Source organism: Leptonychotes weddellii, chromosome 5 (genome assembly GCF_054177405.1).
Source record: "Leptonychotes weddellii isolate Sample4059 chromosome 5, ASM5417740v2, whole genome shotgun sequence".
In the NCBI taxonomy this organism is placed as follows: domain Eukaryota; kingdom Metazoa; phylum Chordata; class Mammalia; order Carnivora; family Phocidae; genus Leptonychotes; species Leptonychotes weddellii.
Window position 1 is genome coordinate 23,110,128 of NC_138373.1, and position 8,330 is coordinate 23,118,457.

An 8,330-nucleotide genomic window follows, 5' to 3' on the forward strand; every position below is an offset into this window, starting at 1 on the left:
ACCAGGTCACTCTTGTGCTGATGACTCTCCCACATGGTCCTCAAGGTAGCTGAGGCACCTCTCCATGGTGCATGAGGCCCCGCATCACATGGCTCCTGCCAGCCCCTCGAGTGTCATCTGTCACTGTTCCCCTTGGCCATCGGGATCACCTGCAGTCCTTGCAGAGTTGCCACACCCTCCCTAGCAGGCCTTTGCATGTGCTACGGCACTCTCTGGAACATTCCTCTGCCCATAGCACCTAACTCCCACTCATCGTTCAGGCTTTAGCTTTGAGATACTTAGAGATTATTTTAGGGGCCTTCCCTGGCTTTTCAGGATGCCATTGGGTGCCTGTATTATTTCTCCATTGCTGCTTAACAAATTACCCCCAAACTTAGCATTCTCTAGCAATGAGTATTTAGATCTCATGGTTTCTTTTTTTTTTATTTTTTAAAGATTTTATTTATTTATTTGAGAGAGAGAGAATGAGAGAGAGAGTGAGCATGAGAGGGGGGAGGGTCAGAGGGAGAAGCAGACTCCCTGCCGAGCAGGGAGCCCAATGCGGGACTCGATCCCGGGACTCCAGGATCATGACCTGAGCTGAAGGCAGTCGCTTAACCAACTGAGCCACCCAGGCGCCCCTAGATCTCATGGTTTCTATGGGTCAGGAATTCAGGGGTGGCTTAGCTGCGTGGTTCTGGATCAGGGTGTCTTGTGAGTAGTCATGATGTTGCCTGGGGCTTCAGTCATCTGAGAGCTTGACCGGGGCGAGGTGCTCCCTTTCGAAATAGCTCAGCCCCATGGCCATTGGCAGGAGGCCTCAGTCCATCACCCTGTGGGCTGCTTCACAGGACTTGCAGTGTCCTTACAACATGGCGGCCAGCTTCTCCCAGAGTGATGGGCCGAGAGAGAGAGAGCAGGAAGCTACAATGCTTTTTATGTCTACAATGGACTGACTGTTTGTGTCCCCCCCACCCCTCCTCCAAAATTTATATGTTGAAATCCTAATCCCCAAGGTGACAGCATCAGGTGGAGCATTTGGGAGGTGATGAGGTCATGAGGGTGGAGTCCTTTTGAATGGGAGCAGTGCCTTTAAAAAAGGGGCTCCCAAAGCTCTCTCTCCCTCTTTCTGCCCTGTGGGGATACAAGAGGATGATGATAGTCTGCAACCCAGAAGATGGTCCTCACCAGCCCCTGCGTGCACTGGCACTCAGACTGTCAGGCTCTAGAACTGGGTGAGAAAGAAGTGTGTGTTGTTTATAAGGCCCCCCGGGGTATTCTGTTACACCAGCCTGACGAGGCTAAGATGATGGCCCAGGCTCTGAAGTCAGAGACTGTGGCTTCTATCATATTCTGTTAGAAGTGATTCGTTAAAAACCAGCTCACACTTAAGGGAAAGACAATTAAGCTCTACCTCATGAAAGAAGGAATATCCAAGCATTTGTGGACACATTTTAAAACCACCATGGTGCCCCTTGTCCACACTCCCAGCCTCCTGCACTTACCCCTGACAGAGCACCTGGCAGACTCTTGTCACCATCTGTCCCTCCCCACCGCTCCCTGTGAGTTCCTTGAGGATCGGGACTGCTTTCCATTCACAGCTATATTCCTAGACGCTACCGTCGTACCTTGCCTAGTGCTTGGTAACCATTTCTTTATTTGAATGAATCAGTGATCTGTTCTAGACATAAAAGGTATAGACTGGTACTTCTCTCACATTGCGGGCCTGCAAATCACCTGGGGGTTTTGTTAAAATGAGGATGCTGATTGAGTAGGTCTGGGGTGGAGGCTGAGGTGCTGTTTTCCTAACCAGCTCCCAGGTGATGCCGATGCTGTGCTTCGTGGAGGGCGGGTCTAGAACACGTGATCCTATTCCCTGACAAGCTTAATAGCTGGGAAGGCACTGCGGCCAGCCGCGCAGCCTGAGGCCGGTCGCAGGGCAGTGTTGGCCTGGTCGTGGGCTTCCCTACTGTGTGCTGGCCTCACTCTCTCTTCATTGGCCCAGTGTGATAGAGGAGATGCCAGTAGAAGACAGTCAAGAAGGCGTCCGTGGGATACAGAAGCATTCCAAGCTTACGTAAGTTCTCTGTTAGCTTTGGCTCTGGAACAGAGCTGGGGGGTCCCTCAGGTTTGGGCAGAGGGGTTGTGTAGCAGGAGCAAGGGCCAGAGGGAAGCCAGCCAAGCTGCCTGGGAGGATCCAGAAGAAAGGTGGGGTTGGGTGGTGGCGGGTGACAGAGTCCCCATCCCCACCCCAGAGACCTCATGAAATCCAGCTTTGGCTGGAAGCAGGCTAATAGACCAGATGATGTGTTTATACTCTTCTTCCCAGGTCTTAGGAGGATACACAATTCTAAGGATCACCTTTTAAGGAAAATTGAGTTGATTTGGAACATTGAAATGCTTTCTGTTAATATCTTGGGTCTCACTTTTATCCTCGTGGCTCTGATTTTAGCAGTGTGGGGCACTGTTGTATATGGGTACCATCTGGGGTCTCAAGCCAGCTTGCTGCTTCCCTCATGAAGGGCTGATGGAAGCATAGGGCAATCATGAAAACCCCTAACATGGGGGAAAGGTTTCACATCTGCTGAATCCAGTGGTTCTCAACCTTGACTGCACATTGGAATGACCTGGGATCTTTAAAAAACCAGTGCCTGAGTTCTGTCTCCAGATTTCTGATTTCATTGGTTTGGAGCGTGGCATGGATATGAGCATCTAAAAAACCTGCCCAGGTAACTCCATTGTGTGGCTGTTGTGGAGAGCCATGGTTTCATCTTAGGTGAACCCCTCACTAATGGTAAGGCAGGTGAGATTCTCCCCTTCTTATTCTTGTGTTTTGTTTTGTTTTAACAAATGGAAACACGGTATTACAAGGTTGAGTGGCTGGTTTAAAGTCACAATACCAGTAAGTCAGAGGGTCGGAATGTAAGCCCGTAGTAGTCTTTTTCAGTTTGCATCAGGATTGCCTCTCTGTGGCTGGTATTATGCTCCTTACAAAGGAAGAGAAACTGAGAGTTTTGGTTAATTTTACTTGCCAACTTGACTGGGCCCTGATATTTGGGTAAACAGTACTCCGGGTAGCTCTGTGAGGGTGTTTGGGAGGAAGATGAGTGTTTGAATCCGTAGACTGAGTAAAGCAGATTAACTTCCCTGTTGTGGGTGGGCCTCATCCAATCAGTTGAAAGTCTGAATAGAATAGAAAGACTGACCCTCGGGCTAGCAAGGAGGAATACTTCCCGCCTGACTGTCTTGAGCTGGGATATCGGTCTTTTCCTTTCTTCAGATGCCAACCAAAACATCAGTTCTTTTTTTGGACTGGGACCACACCACTGGCTCTCCTGGTTCTCAGGCCTTTGCACTTGGACTAGAACTTACATCGTCAGGACTCCTGGGTCTCCAGCTGGCGTGACTGCGGATTTTGGGACTTAGGCTCCATAATCAGGTAAGCCAGTTCTTTATAATAATAAATCTAATTTATAATAATAGTAAATCCTATTTCTGTTAATCTTATAAGTTAATTTATAATCATATATATATATGTTTATATGTCTCCTCTGGTCCTCTTTCTCTGGTGAACCCTGACTAATGCACTGAGAGATGTAACGATTAGGTTTCTGGATAAAGGTCAGACTTGAAGGTAGGGTACAGTTAGGGAGAGTTCTATGTCCTTTATGTCCCAGGATGTTCCTTCTGCTGTTTCCCATCTTGGAAGCTAAGTTTGGACCAATACCCATATCAGATGAACAAATCCTAGACGCTCTGATGACAAAGACTATGTCAGTGTCTGCTGATACAGACCATGAATAGACCAGGTTGGAAAACAAAAGTTGGCAGGAAGAACTGTACTTCATTGAACCCAACCCTAGAGTGTGTGTGTTCTTTGTTTGGAACGATTTTCAATGCTGAAGTTGATCCAAGTTTGTCTTTGGACACTTGAAACCTACCTGCCCAGCGTTCATCCCCAATTAAACCAGCAGGTGCCCATGGCGGGGGTTGGAGATGCTGGAATCATTCCTGTGGTGGTGAGGGGAGACCCCAAAGGTTTTACCAAAAAAAAAAAAATAATAAAATAACAAGCATTATCTAAGGAATGAAGCCAAGGTGCTCAGCCACCACTTGGCAGCCAGGGAGTAGTTCCGTCAGACTAATCAGGGTGGGGAAGTAGTTTGTGGATGTTGCCTGCACAGCTGGCTCTAGGGCGCCTCTTATGAGAGAACCTCCCTTTATAGTTTTCATTAGGTGTGGAATGTGGGGCGCTGAGGGACTGGTCGGCAGAGAGGCAGCGGGATCGCCGTGCTTCTGGGCAGAGGAGAGTGGGCAGAAGGAGAGAGAAGACTGGGAATGGAGACTGCATGGCCGGTCCAGTGGTGGAGGGGAGATTTCTGGGGCTTTTGAGAATGGGGGTATCTAATACTACATTCCACATGGATCCCTTCCCTTCCCTGACCAGTGCTGGTAACCTCTTCTGTCTGCATATCTTGGCAGTAGCATTTGGGGGGGTGGTGCGTTCGGGTGCTTATTGTGGGGTGGGGGTATGGTATGGCACAGGAAGAAGGGGGAAGAAAACCCCTGTAGAATAGAAGGGTGATCTGTAAGATGAACCAGTTCAGCGTATGTGGAGCCCAGGGTTGTAGCTGAGCTTGAGTCTCCCCAAGAATCTCCAGAGAGATTGGGGGCAGTGCCGGGTGTCCCGCAGTTCAGGGTGTTGGAGAAAATCTCCCTTGGATATCAGAAGTCATGGTGGTAAGTTGCACCTTGTCATGAATAGAGACTTAAGGAAGTCATCGAGTCTCAAACAGAATGATTGTGGAGAGCAGAGTCAGTGCAGCGCCCCTGGAGAAATTATGGGATTAGAGAATCATTCACTGAACACTGGCAACACTGCGTTCTGTGTCAGGCCCTTTAGTGTGTGCTGAAAATAGAGACCTTGCCCGGCCTTTGAGGAGCTTTTACTTCTGGGGTGTGAAGGCAGGGGAGCTGACGTTTACCGAGCTCCTCCTGTGTGCGGACGGGGGGCTGTGTATTTCATATGTGCACTGTCCTTCTAATATTCTCCCAGCAGCTTTGTAAGGAACCATCATCCCCAACAGACAGATGGGTAGGCTGAGGCCCTGAGAGGTTAGGGAATTTGACCCATACGTGACTCAGCTGATCCATCATGAAACCAGTGTTTGGACACAGGATGATCTGACTCTGAAGTTGGAGGAGGGGTCCTTCTTTTGGTCAGAGGCCCTGGAAGATTCCTAGTAAAGGGTTCAGTCTTGATTTGTGATTTGAAAAAGCATTCCCCCTATTTCTCCAGAGTCCCGCCAATCTACAGTGATGCCCACCAGCCTGTCTGTTCTCCATGCTTTCTACCAGGGGGCTAACCAGTTCTTTCCTCATCAGCTCCCTTCTTAGAAGCAAACACACCAACTCAGCAAGGCACGACCACCTCCTCACAGACAAGCATGGTGGCAGGGGGCTCAGAGGGGAGACTGGGAGGACCTCAGGAGGATGCTAACCTAGAAACGTGGACGATGCTTCGGCGGGTTAGCCTCATCCACTGTAATTAGGGGAGGGCAGTCACAGGGGCCTTTTTCATGAGCTGTGTGCCCCACGACAGGGAGAGAAGGAGAAATCTATCCTGTGGTCCCGTAAGCACAAATACTCCACGACTGATTAAGTGAGGCTGAAATCTTCTGCATCATCCATAGGATACTTATTTAGAGTGATTTGCTCAAGACAGGCCCAGAACCCTTCTCCTTAAGGAATTATCGAGGAGCTGGGTGGGGGCAGGTGGAGGCAGTTGGGGCACTTGAGGAGCAGAAGCGAATCGGACTGGCAGGCCGAGACGCCACCTGAGTCTGGGGTTGGTGGTGGCAAGTGGATGGACATCTGTGTTTGTGTGTTTAGCATCATCCATTCCCTTTGGAGGAAATGCTCCTCTTCCACTCAGATCCTGTGATCGGGATGGGGCTGCCAATCACAGTTTCTTATCCAGTCCCCTGGCCACAGAGGTGGGCCTATGATCCAGACTCAGCCAGTGACAGCACTGTGTGCGCCGGCCCCGGTGATAGGTCCAGGGCTAGGTATGGGACTCCAGCTTGCCTGTGAGAGCCATCTCTTTGGGCAGTGAGGATCAAGGACATTGATGTTTCTTCTGTGTTACACAGTTTGAAGGACAAGCAGCAGGGACTCCTGGGGGCCTTCTTTCTCTCTCACGAGGTACCCACCATCTGTAGGGGAGAATAGACTCAAGCTGGGGCCCACAGAATCAGAGAAAGAGGGGACCATGGGTATCTAGACTCCAGTTCCAGAACCCCCTAGAGCACCCTCGTTCTTGTACTTGGAGCTTACTTTGTACTTTGTGTCTTCTGCAGTTTCATGAACCAATAGATTGTTCTTCTGAGTAAACTTCTTTAAGGAGTTGGCTTAGTATGACTTGCCAGTGATAGAACCCTGACTAATGCAGACAGGAACATTAAAAATCTATTTTGAGAATAGCTTCTTGGAAGCAGCTGACACCTTACATGTTCTGTGCTGGGTGCTGAGATGGAACTTTGGACTCTGCCCCTATGTGTCTGAACTTGAAGGGACCTCTCTCCGTGGTCAATAAGGCCCCTTCCCCATCCGGCGGGTGAGGAGATGGAGCTCCCATGCAGGAAAGATCTCCAGCAATAACACTGCGAATTGGTAGCAGATCTGAGGCTAGAGATCACCTGGGTCTCTTGGCTCTAAGGCCAGCACTGGGCATCAGAGGTCAGGCAACATGCAGCTCCCAGGCAGAACAGTGGAGAACGCCCACTAAATATGAATGCACAGGGTCAGGAGTCTCCAACCCTTGACCTCCAGCCAGCCATACCTCCTTGTAGTCTCCGTTGGGACTTTCAAGACCAGGTGAGGTGTGAATCATTCTTGGTTGGGATCTCACTCTCAGAGAGCTGGTCTAGAACTCAACGTTGGGCACCCTGGTTAGCAAGGCCTCAAGCCAACCCTACCAAAGGCCTGGCTGCTTCCACCAGAGGCTTGGCCTTGGAGGGGAGACCTCCCCTGGAGCAACTGCAGGGGTTGGCTGGGGGGATAGGGTCAGGGGCACTGCTGAAACAGAACTTCATTCCCATTGCAGCTACAGGAGCCTTCCCAACCCCCCAGGTTTTAGTTTTCTTTTATATATTGGGGTTTAATATGCAGGGGTTTTTTTTAATGGGTTCGCTTAAATGAAAGGAAAAAAAACCCTGAAAACCATTAATCTGATGAACTTGAACCAACCACTGCTATTCTCTGAACAAAAGGTGACATGTGGCAGGACAAATAAATCCACAAGAAAAAAATCCCAACCAATCTTTTCATGAAAAAGGCCCAGAAATGTCATTATTGAAGGGGGGAAAAATCACTATTTACAGTAACCCATGTTTTGCAAAATTTTATTAAATATTGGATATAAAGACAGCATTTTGGATAGATGACCTCATCATGACCATATGTTAATTAAGAAATACAGCCTCATTCTTTTGTTCATTCACTAGATACTCAGAGTATCCATGCTCTGGGCTTACCGTGCTAGGTGCTTAAAACACCACAGTGAACAAAACAGGTAGGATCCTTCCTTCTGTGGAGATTTGAGAAGTTTATCCTTCTCATGCAATCAAACTCTCTTTTTTGAGAACTTTTCTTTGAACAAACTGAGATGGAAAAATGTTTGTAGCCAATGAATCTGGAATCCATCCATGTTTCCAAAATCACTTCTCTAGATGATTTCTATTTTTATTTAATTCCAGTATAGTTGACATATTCTGTTACATAATTTTCAGGTGTACAATACAGTGATTCAACAATTCTATATATGACTCCGTGCTCATCAAGATAAGTGTGCTTTTCAGCCCCGCTCCCCTCTGGTAACTAGCCATCAGTCTGTTCTCTATAGTTAAGAATCTGTTTTTTCATTTGTCTTTTTTCCTTTGTTTTGTTTCTGAAATTCCACAAATGAGTGAAATTGTGTGGTATTTGTCTTTCCCTGACTTACTTCACTTAGCATTATACTCTCTCGATCCATCCATGTTGCAAATGGCAAGATTTCATTACTTTTTTTATGTTATGTTAATCACCATACATTACATCATTAGTTTTTGATGTAGTGTTCCATGATTCATTGTTTGCATATAACACCCAGTGCTCCATGTAGTACGTGCCCTCTTTAATACCCATCACCAGGCTAACCCATCCCCCCACCCCCCTCCCCTCTAGAACCCTCAGTTTGTTTCTCAGAGTCCATAATCTCTCTGGTTCGTCTCCCACTCCGATTTCCGCCCCCTTCATTCTTCCCTTCCTGCTATCTTCTTCATTTTTTTTAAACATATAATGTGTTATTTGTT

The 8,330-nt window shown here is 48.1% G+C and overlaps 1 long non-coding RNA gene across 1 annotated transcript in view; it reads left to right on the forward strand.

Moving 5' to 3' along the window:
* Positions 1–504: 504 nt before the first annotated feature.
* Positions 505–8,330, forward strand: part of LOC115936809 (uncharacterized) — a 16,883-nt gene continuing 9,057 nt past the window's right edge. The window contains exons 1-2 of the long non-coding RNA XR_004072202.2: positions 505–2,056; positions 3,260–3,418. This is a non-coding gene — a long non-coding RNA (uncharacterized LOC115936809). The remainder of the gene's footprint in view (positions 2,057–3,259; positions 3,419–8,330) is intronic.